This window comes from Triticum urartu, chromosome 4 (assembly GCF_003073215.2).
Source record: "Triticum urartu cultivar G1812 chromosome 4, Tu2.1, whole genome shotgun sequence".
Classification (NCBI taxonomy): Eukaryota; Viridiplantae; Streptophyta; class Magnoliopsida; order Poales; family Poaceae; genus Triticum; species Triticum urartu.
The window spans coordinates 175163975-175184663 of NC_053025.1; positions in this window are offsets into that span (position 1 = coordinate 175163975).

Consider the following 20689-nt stretch of genomic DNA (forward strand, 5'->3'; position numbering starts at 1 on the left):
CTCCCAAAGGTTTGATAATAACAGGTAATAGGTACTACCTCAACTACTTCCCAAACCCACAATTTATTTAGATCCTAATCATGCAATTGTGTGAGGATTGATCTAATGCAATAAAACTGGGTAGAGGGAAAACATGATCAAAGTGTTACTTGCCTTGCTGATGATCCGGGAAACCTAGCGATTCGAAGTAGCAAGCGGTGCACTTCGGGTACTCTATCGCAAACAACAAGCATACAATAAGTACTCGACTAATGCATAGGTAAAACTCAAATAAGGGATCTAGCCAGAAAGTTCAACTTAAGAACTTCGGTTGGCAAAAAGAATCAAATCGAACGAAGCAACAAAAGACAAACGACAAAAGAAACAAGCTTCGTTTACTATTCTGGATCTAGGGAAATTTTTACAGTGGCAAAAACTTGTTTGAGTTGGTTAATCGGAAAGAGGGTTTCGATACGAAACTCCAGGCGCTTGAATCGCCTGATTCCGATAAACGAGCGAAAAGTTAGACTAAAACGGAAATCGGATCAGAAATTGCAATCTGAAAAATCGCGGATTTAATCCGAGAAAAAGAAAAACGATGAACGTTCGTTAAACGAACGAATGGACGAAAAACCGATCTATTTAAGAAAAACCGATCTATTTAAATAAACTGGAAAAACCGATCTATTTAAGAAAAACCGAAACTAAAAAAACAAACAAAACCATCGGAAAAACCGAACGGTTTTTCGGGAAAAACCGGTGGCCGCGAGGTCTACCTCCGGCGACGGATCCGGCGGTCGGCGGCGGTGGTCGGCGGCGGCGCGGTTTTCCAGTTTATTTAAATAAACTGGAAAAACCGATCTATTTAAGAAAAACCGAAACTAAAAAAACGAACAAAACCATCGGAAAAACTGAACGGTTTTTCGGGAAAAACCGGTGGCCGCGAGGTCTACCTCCAGCGACGGATCCGGCGGTCGGCGGCGGCGCGGGGCGGCGGCGGCGAAGGCGGCGGCGGCGCTAGGGTTTGGGAGGTCCCGGGCTGGGCTACTCGGCTTATAAAGCCGGACGGGCCTAGTGTCCGTGTCGGACACGGCCCGTTAGGTCGGTTGCGTTTTTTTATAAATAGTTACGCTCAGAAAAGAAAAACAAAAGGAATACTAAACGGACTCCAAAAATCCCGAAATAAATTTTCCCCGGCTTCTAAAATCAAGCCGCACAGGATGAACATTTATTTGGGGGCCTAAATGCAATTTTGAAAAATGCACATTTTTCGTAAATTCAAATAAAATAGCAAATAAAACCAAAATAAAATCTTAATTGATTTTTTTATTAAATCCTCAATATTTCTTTATTTTGGGAAAGTCATTTTATTCCCTCTCTCATATTTTTGTAATAGAAATCATTGAAGATAAAATAAATAAAATCAAATGATCCTGTTTTCAAAATTTGAGACAACTCAAATATGAAAATAACGAAATTCCCAACTCTCTCCGAGGGTCCTTGAGTTGCGTAAAATTTCTAGGATCAACCAAAATGCAATAAATATGATATGCAATGATGATCTAGTGTATAACACTCCAAATTGAAAATTTGGGATGCTACATGAGTCCTATAAGATATTTTGAAATGTATATCTTGTCTTGATCAAATAGGATATGTGCTTGCCCAAGTGGCCGGTCATGTTTGCAGGTTACACCTCCAAGTGGCCTATGTTTTGCCGGAGTGTTGATTCATTTCCGTTCCGGCAAATTTCAGGCGCCCGATATGTCCTATTTTAGCAAAGGTCATGCCGGAGTTTTCCGTGAATTTTGGCATGACTTGTGCCAGAAGATGTAGGAAATATCGAGTACCCCGGATTTGTGTGTTGAGTATCCTGGTAGTTGTCTTCGATCAATTTTCAATTAATGTTTTAATATTGAACATAGGAAATGTCTGACGACGAAAAGGATTTCGGTATTTGCAAATACTGCGAAGACGAGCGCGGCTTGTGTGACAGAATATTCCTAGATGATGATAGGCGCTTCAGCATCAAGCTGGACGAGAACTTCGAAGTGGATACAGTTAGTCACAACGATAAGTCTTTTTTCGTAATTAAACATGACATTTGCTTCATTTGCTTCAACTTATAATTTAAGCATGACATTAAGCATGACAAGTCTTTTTTTTACTATTCTACTAGCGTATCCCCTGCCATGCAAGAGTTTTTGTATTGGATAAGATAGGTTTCAGTCGTACTATGGAGGAAAAGAAAGTTTACTTGAAGACCGAGCATGGTTATATTTTCCATGCAAAATTATACAATTCAGACGACTACACCTATTATGGATGCAAAACATGGAGAGCACTATGCAAGACTTATGAATTTGAGCCTGATATGGTTATCACCTTTGATATTCGTCCGGAAGATGATATTGAAGGTAATACCGACATCTGGGTCGATGTGCAGACGCCTCCAGTTATACCATTATGTAAGTTTCTCAATCATATTTATGTCTTTGATATTGTTTATTCAAAAATAGTTGACAACTAATTTGTATTGTCAGCTTATTTCGGTGCAAGCAAACATGTCCAGCGCTTGGTAGACAAGACCTACTACTGTCCCGATGCTGAACTAAACTACAAGGAGCTAAGTCATTATGTTTCATGGCTTGAGGATCTTGATACTGTCAAGAAAAAATTTCTTCCTGCTTTTCGAAATGTTAGTACTGAAAACGTGCGACCAATAGTGTTCGTAATGAACTACGGTCACATCTATTTAGGAAGGATGGTAAGATTTTTACTATTTGTCCTCAGTGCATCTGTTCCATACATTATTTTTGAAGCTAAACTTCATTGCTAAGTATGTTACCGTACGATGTTCTTCAACAGGGACTCCCGATGAATGTTGTGCCTTTGGGGATCGAGACTAAAGGTACCATGAGTATTATTAGCTTATGGCCAAGATATCCTACAGATTACTTTAGTGCATTCAAGATTAGCGGCGGATGCTTAATAGTGCAAGACTGGACCAAATGTGTGATGGAGAAGCGCAGAGAAGTACTAGGGGGCAGCAAACAGATGCGCTACCCACGATTAGGAGACATGTTCATCTGCATGATCCAACTTGATGAAGGAGGAGAGCTACACATGTTTTATGTTATTTTACCTAAGAGAGAGCAGCAGGAGTGATTAGCTAGCTAGAAATGAGTTTGAGGATGATGATGTGCTACACTATTACTATGATGATAAAATAGCTAGTGTTGGTGGTAATGACTATGATGATTATTATTAGCTAGTGTGAGTGGTGATTAAATAAATACTGTTGGTGGTAATGACTATGATGATGATTAAATAGCTTGTGCTGGCGCATTAGATTCAAGTGGAGGAAACATGTGGTGCACATCGAAAGTACTACTAGTCCAAACTGATCAAGTTTGGATTAGTAGTATACTTTTGACATGCACCACATATTGCCTCCACTTGAACCTAATCCACCTTCATTTGACACACTGTTATGGACATAATGATGTAAACCTCATAACTGGTATTGTACCAATATTTGTATGATAGCGCATAAATACACTAAAAATAAAAAAATAAAAAAGAATACTAGTAGCGATGGAGAGAAAACACGCTGCCAGTAGTTACATTAGCAGTAGCGTGGGAGTGAACAAACGCTGCAGCTATTTGTCCTAGCAGTAGCGTGTGCGGGCACGCGTTACTGCTAAGCAATAGCTGTAGCGCCTTATTAGTAGCGTGCCTACCCGCGCTACTAGTGAGCAAAAAACCAGCGCTACTGCTAGGGTTTTCCCTAGTAGTGAAAGTCTAAATGATGCCCTAAGGGCTGTACAGATGGAGGAGAGAGGGAGGGATTTTGTGTCCCTTGGAGGAGGGGTCCGAAACCAACTCTAACTCTTGTTTCCCCACACATACGGACTCTAAAAACATCCTATAATCAAGTATTTCGAAATTACATGGGCCTGGCCCAAAAATAAGGTGACGCAGCACCTAGGATAGCCCCTCGATGATATTTATGAAGTGGCATCTTGTATATTTCGTCCAAGGCTTCATGCACTCGTTATGGTGGCTTCAAAGTCATGGAATCTTCACTAGTAACTCTGTTCTTGTTCCCCTTGCGCACGCCATCATCTCCATGCTTGAACCTACTCCAAGGTTCATCTGTCTTTTCCAAGCTAGGCCCTTCATTTGTAAGAAAAACAAGTGTATCCATTTTAGGCAGCATCATATTCTCATGAACATTAGAATCGTTACCAAGAAACGAAAGTACCTGATAATTTAATTGGCGTGCGCGAGCTCTAGTAATTGGTCCAGTATGTATAGCAGCACGGGCTATGGGTGTAACAATGGTATTGATGTCCTCATCATCCTCCCCTTCCTGAAATGAAGTCGTCCTTGATGGAAGCTCATCTTCCTCACCCAAATAAGGCTTCAAATCTGCAATGTTAAAATTGGGACTAACCCCAAAATCTGCAGGCAGCTCAAGTTTATATGCATTATCATTTATTTTCTCTAATACCTTAAAAGGACCATCAGCACATGGCATTAGCTTTGATTTGCGCAAATTAGGAAATCTATCCTTATGAAAATGTAACCAAACAAGATCTCCAGGTGCAAACACAACATGTTTTCTACCCTTATCTCCAGCAGGTTTATATTTAGCATTCATACGCTCAATGTTTTCCTTAGTTAACTCATGCATTTTTAAAATCAACTCAGCACATTCTTTACCATCAAAATTAACCTTCTCCGAGGATGGAAGAGGCAACAAATCAATAGGTGCACGAGGTAGGAAGCCATACACAATTTCAAAAGGGCACATCTTAGTAGTAGAATGCAATGAAAGATTATAAGCAAATTCAATATGAGGCAAGCATTCTTCCCACATTTTATTATTATTCTTCAAAACATCCCTAAGCATAGTAGACAATGTTCTATTGACTACTTCAGTTTGTCCATCAGTTTGGGGGTGACAAGTAGTACTAAAAAGCAGTTTAGTCCCCAATTTAGCCCATAAACATCACCAAAAGTGGCTAAGAAATTTAGTATCACGATCTGAAACAATAGTATTTGGCACACCATGCACGTGAATAATTTCATGATAGAAAAAATCAACAATCTTAACAGCATCATCGCTTTTATGACGTGTAGTAAAGTGTGCCATTTTCGAGAATCTATCCATGACAAAAAATATGCTATCCCTCCCCTTCTTTGTTCGAGGTAAACCTAAAATAAAGTCCATAGATATGTCCTCCCAATGAACACTAGGTACAGGAAAAGGCATATATACACCATAAGGATTGAGTCGTGACTTAGATTTTTGCCATGTAGTGCAGCGAGCAACAAAACTCTCAACATCCCGTCTCATCTTTGGCCAAAAGAAATGTGTATCAAGTATGTCCTCCGTCTTCTTCACGCCAAAGTGTCCCATTAATCCTCCTCCATGCGCCTCCAACAACAACAAAAGACGAACGGAGCTAGCTGGAATGCATAGCTTGTTAGCACGGAACACAAATCCATCATTAACGACAAACTTGTTCCACGTTCTTCCTTCTTTACAATTCTGCATTACATCTTTAAAATCAGCATCATGCACATATTGAGCTTTGATGGTCTCCAAACCAAATATTTTGAAGTCAAGTTGTGAAAGCATAGTATAGCGACGAGGCAATGCATCAGCAATAACATTTTCTTTACCCTTCTTGTGTTTAATGACATAAGGGGAAGTCTCAATGAATTCAACCCATTTAGCATGTCTACGGTTCAGTTTCACTTGACTTTTAGTGTGTTTCAAAGATTCATGATCAGAATGTATAACAAATTCCTTGGGCCATAAATAATGTTGCCATGTTTCTAAGGTCCGAACAAGAGCATATAATTCTTTATCATAAGTAGAATAATTCAGACTAGGCCCACTCAATTTTTCAGAAAAGTATGCAACAGGTTTGCCTTTCTTTAGAACAAGAGCATATAACACATTCAAGTTCAAAAATATTATTAAAATCAGGAAGTTGGAGTAAAGGAGCATGTGTCAACTTATCTTTCAATACCGTGAAGGCTTCTTCCTATGCGGTACCCCAAAAAAAAGGTACATCCTTCTTTGTAAGCTCATTGAGAGGCGCAGCAATGGTGCTGAAATTCTCACAAAACGCCTATAGAATCCGGCGAGGCCAAGAAAACTCCTCACTTGTGTGACTGTTTTGGGCTGCGGCCAACTCTCAATAGCGTCAATCTTGGCTTTATCAACTTCAATTCCCTGTGGAGTAACAATATAGCCAAGAAAAGATACCCGGTCGGTGCAAAAGGTACACTTCCCAAGGTTACCAAACAAACGTGCATCACATAGAGCAATAAAAACAACACGTAAATTTTCCAAATGTTCCTCCAAAGATCTGATATAAATTAGTATATCATCAAAATGGACTACCACAAATCGTCCAATGAAAGCACGTAAAACTTCGTTCATTAATCTCATTAAAGTACTAGGTGCATTAGTTAACCCAAAAGAAATGACTAACCACTCATATAATCCAAACTTAGTTTTAAATGTTGTTTTCCATTCATCTCCCAATTTCATATGAATTTGACGGTATCCACTACGCAAATCAACTTTGGAGAATATTGTAGAGCCACTCAATTCATCAAGCATGTCGTCTAGCCTAGGAATAGGATGACAATAACAAATAGTAATATTATTAATGCCTCTACAATCAACACACATACATGACGTACCATCCTTTTTCGGCACTAAAATGATAGGAACAACACAAGGACGAAGGAATTCGCGTATATAACCTTTGTCGGGCAGCTCCTGTACTTGACGCATAATCTCCTTCGTCTCCTCTGGATTGGTACAGTATGGTGCACAGTTGGGAAATGATGCACCTGGAATTAAGTCAATTTTATGCTCAATCCCTCGAATAGGTGGGAATCCCGGTGGTACGTCTTGTGGAAAGACATCTGCGAACTCTTGCAAAATGTTAGTGACAACAGGAGGCAAAGAGGAAGTCATGTCCTCAAATGAAAATAATGCCTCTTTGCACACAAAAGCATAGCAAATGGATTTGCTAAAATCTAGATCATCAATATCAGATTTGGTGGCAAGTAAACATGCACTTTTCAATTTAATTTCAGAAGAAACACTAGATGGTTTATTATTAGGCTTCAGTTGTTGCTCAAATTCTTTTGCCACAATCTGATTTTCACTCTTATTTTGCTCCTGTTTTGCTTTATTAGCTCTACTAATATCATCTTTCAAAATGGAATCAGGAGTCATAGGAAGCAAAGTAATATTTTTGTCCTTATGAACAAGAGTATACTGATTGTTTCTACCATGGTGTACAATTTTTTTTATCAAATTGCCATGGTCTACCAAGTAATAAGGAACATGCTTGCATAGGTACCACATCACAATCAACATAATCAGCATATGTAGAGATACTAAAATGCACACGAACGGGATGTGTTACCTTAACCTTGCCACTATTGTTGAACCATTGGATGTAGTAAGGATGTGGATGCGGTCTTGTGGTGAGGGAGAGCTTCTCCACCATCTCCATGCTAGCCAAGTTGTTGCAGCTCCCTCCATCTATGATGACGCGAATAGAACGTTCCTTCACAAATCCCTTTGTATGGAACAAATTATGCCTCTGATTTTGCTCAGCTTGTGTAACCTGCACACTCAAAACATGTTGAGCAACTAAACATTCATACCTGTCAGCATCTTTAGCAGCCATGTATTGTGTCTCAGGATCAGAATCGTATCCACCGTGTTCTTCATGTGTAATAAAAGCCAAAATCTCCTCATCATAGTCACTAGCGGACTCATACCCACCATCCTCAGTAGCAATCATCACACACCGAGATTTGCATTCTCTTCCAAAATGTCCTCTTCCCTTACAACGACGACAAATAATATCACTTGTGTACCCTGTTGATGACATGGAAGAAGAAGAGCTCTGTGTTGGCCCGGCAGGTGTGTTCTTGGTAGATAGTGGTGGTTGTGCATGCTTTCGGGTATCACGGATGGAGGTGGCACGTGATGGAGGTGCTGGTGTAGTGGAAACAGAGGATGCACGCGGTGTCCATGATGAAGATCGTCCTATAGAAAAGTTAGTCCGTGCCAATGCTTGTCGATCCTGCACTTCACGTTCAGCTTTACAAGCAAGATGGAATAAACGAGTGATATTATTATACTCCTTATACTCTAGAATGGTCTGAATCTCTCTGCTTAATCCACCCATGAAACATGCAAGAATAGATTCATTCTCCTCAACAACACCACATCTAATCATGCCAGTTTGTAATTCCTGATAATATTCTTCTACAAAAAAAATTCCTTGTCTTAAACGCTGCAATTTTTGAATTAATTCACGTTGATAATATGGTGGAAACCAACGAGTATGCATAGCAGTTTTGAAAGCAGCCCAAGTATCTAGAATAGGATATAATCTACAATGTTCAGACCACCAAACACATGCAAAGCTAGTGAAAGCACAAACTGCAGCAGGAACACGTCTCTCTTCAGGATATTGTAAACATGTAAATCGTTGTTCAGTTTCTAACTTCCAAGTAAGATATATATTAGGAACATATCTACCCTCCAATGGTGGAATATTCAATTTCAGTTTAGGGAGATGGTCATGATCTCGTACCTGAGGGGGAGCCCTACCATTGCCATTATTTGTATGTGGATGACCCGGTGGTTGTGGTGCTGGTGGTTGCACGTAGTTCTGATTTTGATCAACCTCATCCTCGTACTCTCCTGCCTAATCATCCTGCTCCACATCAGCAGCAGGATCCACAGAAGTATCAACAACAGCACCAATAGTTTGGCCAGACGCAAGAGGGACACGGCTCGCTCGGCGGAGGGTTGTTTCGCGACGTGGAGGTAGTCGTCGTTGTTATTGTTGTTGTTGTTGTTGTTGTTGTTGTTGTTGTTTGTTGTTGTTGTTGTTGTTGTTGTTGAGGTGCGTTAGGTTCAGCCGGTGGTGGTGGTGGAAGACGCGTGAGCAATTCATTAAACTTGTTATCGAGCTTTGTTTCGAACGTCTTCTCCATGCCATCTATCTTCTCCATGGCCTTTTCAAATCTGTTTAGCACATCTTGCACTTTTCCACTCATCATTTGCTGAAATTTATCACACAACTCCTTATTCATCATGTTCTCCCAGTCAGTCTCGCCGTCTTGTGATCCTGCAATGGTTAGCAGCAATAGAAACACACAAGAATATGATCCTACAGACTACTAACAAGAGGTGGTGGTGGGTGTCACAAATCCGTCAAGCAAATCTCAAATTCTTACCAATTCTTACCCAGCAGCAGGCGGTGATCGGCAACAGTCGTAGTCAAAACTATCAAAGCTTGGATAGAGCGATTACCAGGGAGAGTCAAACGCACGACGTAGATATATGTTGAGCTGGGAAGGCTTATTGTATGGTAGCAAAAAGGGTCAGCAATAATCAATTTAGAGATGCAAAGTTGAATAAACGCTCAACGACGGTGTTGTGTTGGTCCTAGGCTAGACCGTGCTAGAGACGTGAGCCTAGAACACTAACAAAATCAAGGCGTTGCACGTAAACAAGGGAAAAGCACACTATGGATTTTTTTCCGCTCTGTTTTTTTGGCGCTCCTCTGTTTTTTGCGCCTCTTTTTTTGCGAAAAATCACTATAATGGCAAGTGTCTCAAAACTCCTGCCAGGTCAAACTGACAGGATGGGCACGGATTTTTTTACTTTTTTCAGAAATCAGGGCAGCGACGACGAAAAAGTGCGACAAAAAATCACTATGATGGCATGTGGCTCAAAACACTCCGAAAAGCCTAAAAATAGGATAGAGGAAAAATTGCCTGCGAAAATTTTGGCCTAAAAACTGCCCGGGGGTCTCCAGACTCTTTTGTTTTCTTTTTCTTTTTTTCCCGAAACCTACTCAAGCAAGGAAACACGAATCAGAAATTAGATGGATCTCGAAAAGAAACCTAATATGAAAGGAACTCGGATTGGTGGTGGATATGTGGTGGTAGGATATGGCAACGGTGGTAGTGTATGGGTACAGATTGGTGGTGGTATATGGATACGGATTGGTGGTGGTATATGGATAAGGATTGGTGGTGGTATATGGCAGGGGCGATGATGATGATGCGGCGGCGGCGGGACAACTTATGACCACAACTCAAAACTCTAAAAGACTAGACTCTAAGACCAGCAACTAGACACGATGATGCAACCACAAATTCAACAAAGAAAAATACTGAAAAGACTATGCAAAGGCTCAGACTGGTTCAGATATGATGAACTAACCCTAAATTTTTTTGGCTTTTTCGTGGACCGTAGGTATGAAGAATAGACTCGATCTAAACTATGAAAAACTGTAAAATCTCACCGAGTAACCTGAAAATCTGATACCACTTGATAGAGGCAAAGGTGTCCCGTCTTTCCATGAGATGGTGGCTACCGTTTTGGAGGAAGTCAACTTTGATGATCTGACTACGAACGTGGGAGGACGTCGCGCCTTAGCAATCGCTAAACCAACTCCGAGAGGTTATTGACCACGCCGGAGCACGATCAACCTGACCACGAAGGTCTGTTTCCTGCAGGAAAATGAAGAACAAGCAAGAAACTAAGATTGCAATTTAGATATTGCGAATATAAGGGGAAAGCTTTATTGATCAAAGGTGGGGTTCTGTGACGCCTTTGTCTGGTCGTTGAACACAAACGAAGTACGCGAAGTTGCAGCTATGGTGAACTTTAATCTAAACAAAACCCAAAGTCTGAACGATGCCCTAAGGGTTGTATATATGGAGGAGAGCGGGGGAATTTCATGGCCTTTGGAGGAGGTGTCCGAAACCAACCCTAACTCTTGTTTCCCCACACATACGGACTCTAAAAACAACCTATAATCAAGTATTTCGAAATAACATGGGCCTGACCCAAAAATAAGGTGACGCCGCACCTAGGATAGCCTCTGGACGAAATTTATGAAGTGGCATATTGTATATTTCGTCCAAGGCTTCATGCACTCATTATGGTGGCTTCAAAGTCCTGGAATCATCACTTCTAACTCCGTTCTTGTTCCCCTTGCACACACCATCATCTCCATGCTTGAACTTGCTTCAAGGCTCATCTTTCTTGTCCAAGCTAGGCCCTTCATTTGTAAGCAAAACAAATGTATCCAATTTAGGCAGCATTATTTTCTCATGAACACTAGAAACATTACCAAGAAACGGAAGTACCTGGTAATTTAATTGGCATGCGCGAGCTCTAGTAATTGGTCCAGTATGTATAGCAGCAGGGGCTGTGGGTGTAACAATGGTATTGATGTCCTCATCAGACACCCACTAGCCACCTGTGTGCAAAGCACGTCGGCAGAACCTATCTCATGAACGCGGTCATGTAATGTCGGTCTGGGCCGCTTCATCCAACAATATCGCCGAATCAAAGTAAGACATTGCTGGTAAGCAGTATGACTATTATCACCCACAACTCTTTGTGTTCTACTCATGCATATAACATCTACGCATAGACCTGGCTCGGATGCCACTGTTCGGGAACGCGGTATTTCAAAAAATGTACCTACGATCATGCAAGATCTATCTAGGAGATGCATAGCAATGAGAGGCGAGAGTGTGTCTATGTACCCTCATAGACCGAAAGCGGAAGCGTTTAGTAACACGGTTGATGTAGTCGCACGTCTTCGCGATCCAACCGATCAAGTACCAAACGCACGGCACCTCCGCCATCAGCACACGTTCAGCTCGATGACGTCCCTCAAACACTAGATCCAGTTGAGGCCGAGGGAGAGTTCCGTCAGCATGATGGCCTGGTGACGGTGATGATTAAGTTACCGACGCAGGGCTTCGCCTAAGCACTACAACGATATGACCGAGGTGTGTAACTGTGGGGGGGAGCACCGCACACGGCTAAAAGATCAACTTGTGTCTACTAGGGTGCCCCCCTACCCCCGTACATAAAGGAGGGAGGGGGAGGCCGGCCGGCTAGGCTAGGGCGCGCCGGGAGAAGGGGAATCCTACTAGGACTCCATGTCCTAGTAGGTTTCCACCTAAAGCAGAAGTGGGAAGGAAGGGAGAGGGGTGGCCGGGCCCTCAACCCCTTGTCCAATTCGGACTGGGCTTGAGGGGTGGCGCCACCTCCTGGCTGCTGCCTCTCCTTCCCACTAAGGCCCATCAACTCCCCGGGGGGTTCCAGTAATCTCCCGGTACTCCGGAAAATACCCGAACTTCTCTGGAACCATTCTGATGTCCGAATATAGCCTTCCAATATATCAATCTTTATGTCTCGACCATTTATAGACTCCTCGTAATGTCCGTGATCTCATCCAGGACTCCGAGCAAACTTTGGTTCATCAAATCACATAAACTCATAAAACAAATCATCATTGAACATTAAGCGTGCGGACCCTACGGGTTCGAGAACTATGTAGACATGACCGAGACACATCTCCGGTCAATAACCAATAGCAGAACCTGGATGCTCATATTGGCTCCTACATATTCTACGAAGATCTTTATTGCTCAAACCGCATAACAATGTCATTGGTATGTTACTTGCCCGAGATTCGATCGTCGATATCATCAAACCTAGTTCAATCTCGCCACCGGCAAGTCTCTTTACTTGTTCCGTAATGCATCATCCCATGACTAACTCATTAGTCACATTGCTTGCAAGGCTCATAGTGATGTGCATTACCGAGAGGGCCTAGAGATACCTCTTCAGTACATGGAGTGACAAATCCTAATCTTGATCTATGCCAACTCAACAAACACCATCGGAGACACCAGTAGAGCATCTTTATAATCACCCAGTTACGTTGTGACGTTTGATAGCACACAAGGTGTTCCTCCAGTATTCAGGAGTTGCATAATCTCATAGTCTGAGGAACATGTATAAGTCATGAAGAAAGCAATAGCAGAAAAACTAAACGATCATTATGCTAAGCTAACTGATGGGTCTTGTCCATCACATCATTCTCTAATGATGTGATCCTGTTCATCAAATGACAACACATGTCTATGGCTAGGAAACTTACCCATCTTTGATTAACGAGCTAGTCAAGTAGAGGCATACTAGGGACACTCTGTTTGTCTATGTATTCACACATGTACTAAGTTTCCAGTTAATACAATTCTAGCATGAATAATAAACATTTATCATGATATAAGGAAATATAAATAACAACTTTATTATTGCCTCTAGGGCATATTTCCTTCAGTCTCCCACTTGCACTAGAGTCAATAATCTAGATTACATAGTAATGATTCTAACACCCATGGAGTCTTGGTGTTGGTCATGTTTTGCTCGTGAGAGAGGCTTAGTCAATGGGTCTGCAACATTCAAATCCGTATGTATCTTGCAAATATTTATGTCTCCCTCCGTGACTTGATCGCGGATGGAATTGAAGCGTCTCTTGATGTGCTTGGTTCTCTTGTGAAATCTGGATTCCTTTACCGAGGCAATTGCACCAGTATTGTCACAAAAGATGATACTGAATTGCTAAGAATGGATCCTTTCTAGAGAAGGAGTTTCTCTGGAATTGGAAAGTAGTTCATCACAGAAAACTATTCCCGTGATGCCTACACCAATTAGTGAGGAAGCTAATGATGATGATCATGAAACTTCAGATCAAGTTACTACCGAACTTCGTAGGTCAACCAGAGTATGTTTCCACATGAGTGGTACGGTAATCCTGTTCTGGAAGTCATGTTAAATCCATCACTCTATGAGATTTTTACTCTCACGCAACAGACTCTAGAAAGACACATCAAGATGGATAGAAAAGAAAAGCTAGAATTGATGTCTGAGCTGAATTTGATTCACAATCACACTCGTTAAACTCTTCTGCATGAGAAGGATCCAAGGAAGTGCTCATGGACCTTGTTGAGAAAGCATTACTCGCAAGGATTTAGCTAAGAAGGGCCTCGTCAAGGAGTATGACTACCTGGACTTGCTTGTTGTCCCACGCATCCGAAGACAAACTCCGGTGCTCCCACAGCGTTCTGCTTCAACGGATCTGTTGTTTGCCAATCATGATGATGAAATTGTAGATACAGTCAGTACTCTTGTCTACAAGCCAGATGTTCATCGCTCCAAGCCTTTCAAATCCCAGGCTGCTACTCTTGCTTCTGCCTCGACCATTTGTGACGCCCCCGATTCAATCGTATACTATTCATACATGCAAATGTGTACGATCAAGATCAAGGACTTACAGGGAGATATCACAATACAACTCTAGACACAAATAAAATAATACAAGCTTTATATTACAAGCCAGGGGCCTCAAAGGCTCGAAAACAAATGCTCGAAGACACAAGAGTTAGCGAAAGCAACAATATCTGAGTACTGACATAAGTTAAACAAGTTTGCCTTAAGAAGGCTAGCACAAAAGTAGCATCGATCGAAAAGGCAAGGCCTCCTTCCTGGGACCTCCTAACTACTCGTCGAAGTCGAACTCCACGTAGAATCATCCTCGGGATCCTCTGGCTCCTGGACTCCATCATATGATCACAATAACCGAGGAAAGGGAAAAAAGAAATATCAAAGCAACCGTGAGTACTCATCCAAAGTACTCGCAAGCAAGGATCTACACTACATATTCAATGGTATCAATGAAATGGGTAGTATCTATGGACTGAACTGCAGAATGCCAGAATAAGAGGGGGATAGCTAGGCCTATCAAAGACTACGCTTCTGGCAGCCTCCATCTTGAATCATGTAGAAGAGAGAAGCCGATAAGTTCACCAAGTATCATTGCATAGCATAATCCTACCCAGCGATCCTCTCCTCATCGCCCTGTGAGAGAGCGACCACCAGGATGTATCTGGCACTTGAAAGGGTGTGTTTTATAAAGTATCCGGGTTTAGTTGTCATAAGTTCAGAATACAACTCCAGGTCATCCATTTACCGAGGGACACGGCTATTCGAATAGATAAACTTCCCTGCAGGGGTGCACCACATTACCCAACATGCTCGATCCCTCTGGCCGGTTCCTGCCGTGAACTTGGCTTCAACAAGGAGTTGAGAAGACTGCCCAGCACATCGATCCCCCGCAAGCAAGACAGATAAATTTTACCTCTTGTCCATTAGTGTTCTATAAAGCTATAGCTTGTGCATAAGAAAGCTTCGCCACTCTTTTGAGACTTAGGTGCTCCCATCCAGGACTCGAACATTACTTTGGTCAGGATAGTCGCAATGGCCTTTGTTAAAAAGAAGTAGGCGGGGGGCTGGTCCCTTCGTCTGTTACCCGGTAGACGCAGCTCTCCGGCAGACAAAAAGGGTGCCGGCAGGATAGCCTGCCGGGGAAAACTCGTTTATTTATATTAAAGAGCATCTCGCCTCTATATGGACATACACATGCACGGGTTCCCGGCAAGGTTCATCTTTTTCATTAATATGCTAATACGAGTACAAGCATTACAGAACACGAACATGGACTCCGGAGATTACATTATTTGAATTAAAATTTGGCAATTGTCGGCAGATTTAAGATTGAAAAAAGATAAGTGCCCCATTACGCCTTTGCTCTTGTCCATCTCCCTCGGGGTATTACAGCGAGGGACTAAAGAAGCAAGAGGCGGAATCGGCTTGGATTCGGCGCCTCCCCAGGATCAAGATGACGCCCTCCTTTGCTTAGGAGGGAGGAACCAGAGGGCAAGAGGGACAATGGTGCTAAAGGGAGCCCAGACAGGGGCAGCGGAGTCATCGGCAAACACAAGCCGTCAGAACGGCCACCCTCGTTCTTGGCGCATCGTGGGTTGCTGCTACCTCCCGTACCACTGCCATTCGACGATCCCGTTGCGACAGCCATACCAGACACCATGCTCTCCGAGGGACTCCCCACAAAGAGCATGGTCATCCCCAGCGGCCCTGATGACGGAAGCCATCATGCGCCCAGAAAACATGGATAGGAGCAAAGAGCCCTCCTGCATGGCGAAGGAACGACGTTTAGGAGGAGTCGGGGTCGCCTTCGCCAACGGTGAGTTCCTTCCATGACCCCTTCCCGGTGTCATGAAGGGAAGAAGAATGGGGAGCGATTGACTACCACGCGCCATGCCCACTTCGGGCCTCGACATGGTGTCATTCACGTTCCCTCCCACTGAAGTCAAGGCCACGGGTGGCCCAGCGGCGAGCACATTGGGGTCACCACCACCAGCATTGTCACTGCGCCGCCCGTGTCCCCCTTTCAGATCCAGGGAAAGCTTCAAGATGGACCCCGGGGGCTAGCCCCTGGCTCTCTCCTCCAACATATCTAACGAGAAGCAGAAGACAGAAGAGGAAGAATGCGAGGATGAGTGACTCCACCCTCCTCTGCCCCTCCCTTTTATAAGCGGGCCGGGGAGGGGAGCCGCTCCCCCAACAGGCGGTTGTTGTCGCTTGAAGCTACGTCGGTATCTCCCCAAAGAGGAAGGGATGATGCTGCACAGCGGCGGTAGGTATTTCCCTTAGATATGAAACCAAGGTTATTAAACCAGTAGGAGAACCAAGCAACACAACGTAGACAGCCCGTGCACACAAATAACAAATACTCACAACCCAACGTGTTAAATGGGTTGTCAATCCCTTTCGGGTAACGGTGCTAGAAATTGGTGCGATGACGGGAGAAAGTTGTAAATATTGATAGATCGAACGCCAAATAAAATAAATTGCAGCAAGGTATTTTGGATTTTTGGATTAATAGATCTGAAAAATAAAAGCAAATAAAAATAGATCACAAAGGCAAATATATGAGAAAGAAGACCTGGGGGCCGTAGGTTTCACTAGTGGCTTCTCTCGAGAAAAATAGAAAACGGTAGGTGAACATATTACTATTGGGCAGTTGATAGAACTTCAAATAATTATGACGATATCCAGGCAATGATCATTACATAGGCATCACATCCAAGATAGTAGACCGGCTCCTGCCTGCATCTACTACTATAACTCCACTCATCGACCGCTATCCAGCATGCATCTAGTGTATTAAGTTCATGGAGAAATGGAGTAATGCAATAAGAACGATGACATGATGTAGACAAGATCTATCTATGTAGAGATAGACCCCATCGTTTTATCCTTAGTAGCAACGATACATACGTGTTGTTTCCCTTTCTGTCACTGGGATCAAGCACCGTAAGATCGAACCCACTACAAAGCACCTCTTCCCATTGCAAGATAAATAAATCAAGTTGGCCAAACAAAACCCAGATATCAGAGAAGAAATACAAGGCTATAAGGAATCATGCATATAAGAGATCAAAGAAACTCAAATAACTTTCATGGATATAAAAAGATAGATCTGATCATAAACTCAAAGTTCATCGGATCCCAACAAACACACCGCAAAATATTTACATCATATGGATCTCCAAGAGACCATTGTATTGGGAACCAAGAGAGAGAGAGATGAAGCCATCTAGCTACTAACTATGGAGCCGAAGGTCTACAAAGAACTACTCACACATCATCGAAGAGGCACCAATGGAGGTGGTGAACCCCATCCGAGATGGTGTCTAGATTGGATCTGGTGGTTCTGGACTCTACGGCGGCTGGATGAATATTTCGTCGACTCCCCTGAGATTCTGGAAATATTGGGGTATTTATAGAGCACAAAGGCGGTCCGGGGGGCACCCGAGGTGGGAACAACCCACCAGGGCGCACCTGGGCCTCCTGGCGCGCCCTGGTGGGTTGTGCTCCCCTCGGGGCACGCAGGGCCCGTTGTGTTCCTTTTGGCCCCAAAAAATTCTCCGTAAAGTTTCATGGCATTTGGACTCCGTCTGATATTGATTTTCTACGATGTAAAAAACACGGAAAGAACAGGAACTGGCACTTGTCCTATGTCAATAGGTTAGTACCAAAAAATGATATAAAATGACTATAAAATGATTATAAAACATCCAAGATTGGTAATATAACTACGTGGAACAAACAAAAATTATAGATACATTGGAGATGTATCAGCATCCCCAAGATTAACTCCTACTCATCCTTGAGTAGGTAAGTGATAAAAATAGAATTTTTTGATGTGGAATGCTGCCTATCATGTCATATCATATTCTTTTCTTTATAGCATGGACAATTGGACTTTTAGTTGTTCAAAGCAATAGTCTAGTTTTGACATGATAATTTATATACTCAAGCATATCAACAAGCAACCATGTCTTTCAAATTATTAATGCTAAAATAAGTTATCCCTAGCCCATCATGCTCAAACATTGATCCATTCATGAAACACACTCGAATATTAGCTACACCCAATACTTAAGTACGATCATATTGCCTCCTAGTTGGTGCTTTTATAAGAGAAGATGGAGACTCAAAATAAAAATTGTATAATGTAAAAGAAAGGCCCTAATCAGAGGGAAGTAGGGATTTGTAAAGGTGCCAGCGCTCAAAGCGAATAACTTAGAGATAAAAACATTTTGAGAGGTGTATCCATCCCACCAACAAAAACGACTTAGAGTTCCCAACACTTCCCATGCTTAGATATATCATAAGCGGTTCCCAAACAGAAAATAAAGTTTATTCCTTTTTCCACCATACTTTCACTTTCCATGGCTAGCCGTATCCGCAGTTGCCCTCCATACCAACACTTTCCAAGGAATTTATTATTTGACAACATAAAGTAAATTCATTTTTTTTGCATTTCGAGACTGGGCATTCCTAATACCTTTGCCTTACTCTCATGCAATGACAAGTGAATAAACACTCATCTTGAGAATAACACATCTAGCATGGAAAATATTAGCCACCCCTCACCGCTCCGCAAGCGAAACAAACACACAAAAGAGAAGTTTATTATGAAAATTAGAGATGGCACATGCAAATTTGCTTAGAACGACAAAAGAATACCGCATATAGGTAGATATAGTGGAGTCATGTGGCAAAACTGGTTTAAAGGTTTTTGGATGCACAAGTAGTGATCATACTTAGTGCAAAATAAAGGCTAGCAAAAGATTAGGAAGCGACCAACTAAGAAACAGATAATCTCATAAGCAAGCATTAAGCATAAATAACACCGAATAATGCACCATAAGTAGGGTATAATTTCATTGCATGACTATTGACTTTCGTACTTGCATAGGGAATCACAAACCTTAACACCAATATTCTTACTAAAGCATAATTACTCACCAACATAACTCACATATCACATCATCATATCTCAAAACTATTACTAAGAATCAAGTTTATTTTGTCCAATGATCTTCATGAAAGTTTTTATTATATCCTTCTTGGATATGACAAAACTTAGATCCTTGCTTTATGCCTAGCTAAGGGCGTAAAACTATATCACTTGTTGGGAGGAAACCCAATGAATACATTTTATTTTTGCTTTTTCCTGCCTGTTTTTGTGTGTTAGCACAACTATGCTACTGTTATGATTTTTTTTATGTTTTAATTAGTGTTTGTGCCAACTAAAGCCTTTAGGATCTTCTTGGGTGATAGTTGTTTGATCTTGCTAAAAAAACAGAAACTTTTACGCTCACGAAATTAATTTTCATTTTTACCAGAGAGCGATAAGATACCCATTCCACTTGCAGTAGATCAATATACAAATTGCTCAGGCCGTCCTAATTTTTAAGAATGTTTGGAGTTACAGAAGTATTTGAAATAGTCTGATTGCTACAGACTATTCTGTTTTTGACATATTCTGTTTTGTTTGTGTTGTGTGCTTATTTTGATGGCTCTATGGTTTTATTTGATGAGTTTTTGCCATAGAAAAGTTGGAATACAGTAGATATAATACAAAAACAAAATAGGAATTGGTCTGATACAACACTTCTAGTAGTGGTTTATTATTCTTGTACTAACAGATTTCACGAAGGTTTTGTTGAGTTTTGTGTGATTGAAGTTTTCATGTTTTGGGTTATCTTACGATGGATGAAGGAAGGGTGGAAGAGCCTAAGCTTGGGGATGCCCCGACATCCCAAGCTATTATTCAAAAATGAGCAACCAACTAAGATTGGGGATGCCCCTGAGTGGCATCCCCTCTTTCTTCCAACGATCATTGACATTTTACTCGAAACTATATTTTTATTCGTCACATGATATGTGTTTTGCTTGGAGCGTCTTGTATGACATGAGTCTTTTCTTGTTTTATTTTTTGGGACTAATTTTCATGTGTTGATTTTGACAAGCTCCAACAAATATAAGTGAAGATCATGAGCACAATAAATTTTTCTTTCTCTCAAATTAATTTAAGAGAAGAAAGAGAGAATGTCTTGTAATTTTTAGTAACTCTCAAATAAATCTAAGTGAAGCAAGAGAGCATGTCTTCAAAAATACTAAAGCACACCATGATCAAAAAGATTTAAGTGAAGCACTAGAGCAAGTCCATAGCTCATAAAAATTTAAGTGAAGCATAGAGAGCAATTCTAACAAGTCATGACATAATTTTGGCTCTCTCAAATAGGTGTGTCTAGCAAGGACTGATGACTTGAAACAAAAAATAAAACAAGAAAAGACTCATGTCATACAAGACGCTCCAAGAAAAACACATATCATGTGACGAATAAAAATATAGTTTCGAGTAAAATGTCGATGATCGTTGGAAGAAAGAGGGGATGCCACTCAGGGGCATCCCCAACCTTAGTTGGTTGCTCATTTTTGAATAATAGCTTGGGATGTCGGGGCATCCCCAAGCTTAGACTCTTCCACCCTTCCTTCATCCATCATAAGATAACCCAAAACTTGAAAACTTCAATCACACAAAACTCAACAAAA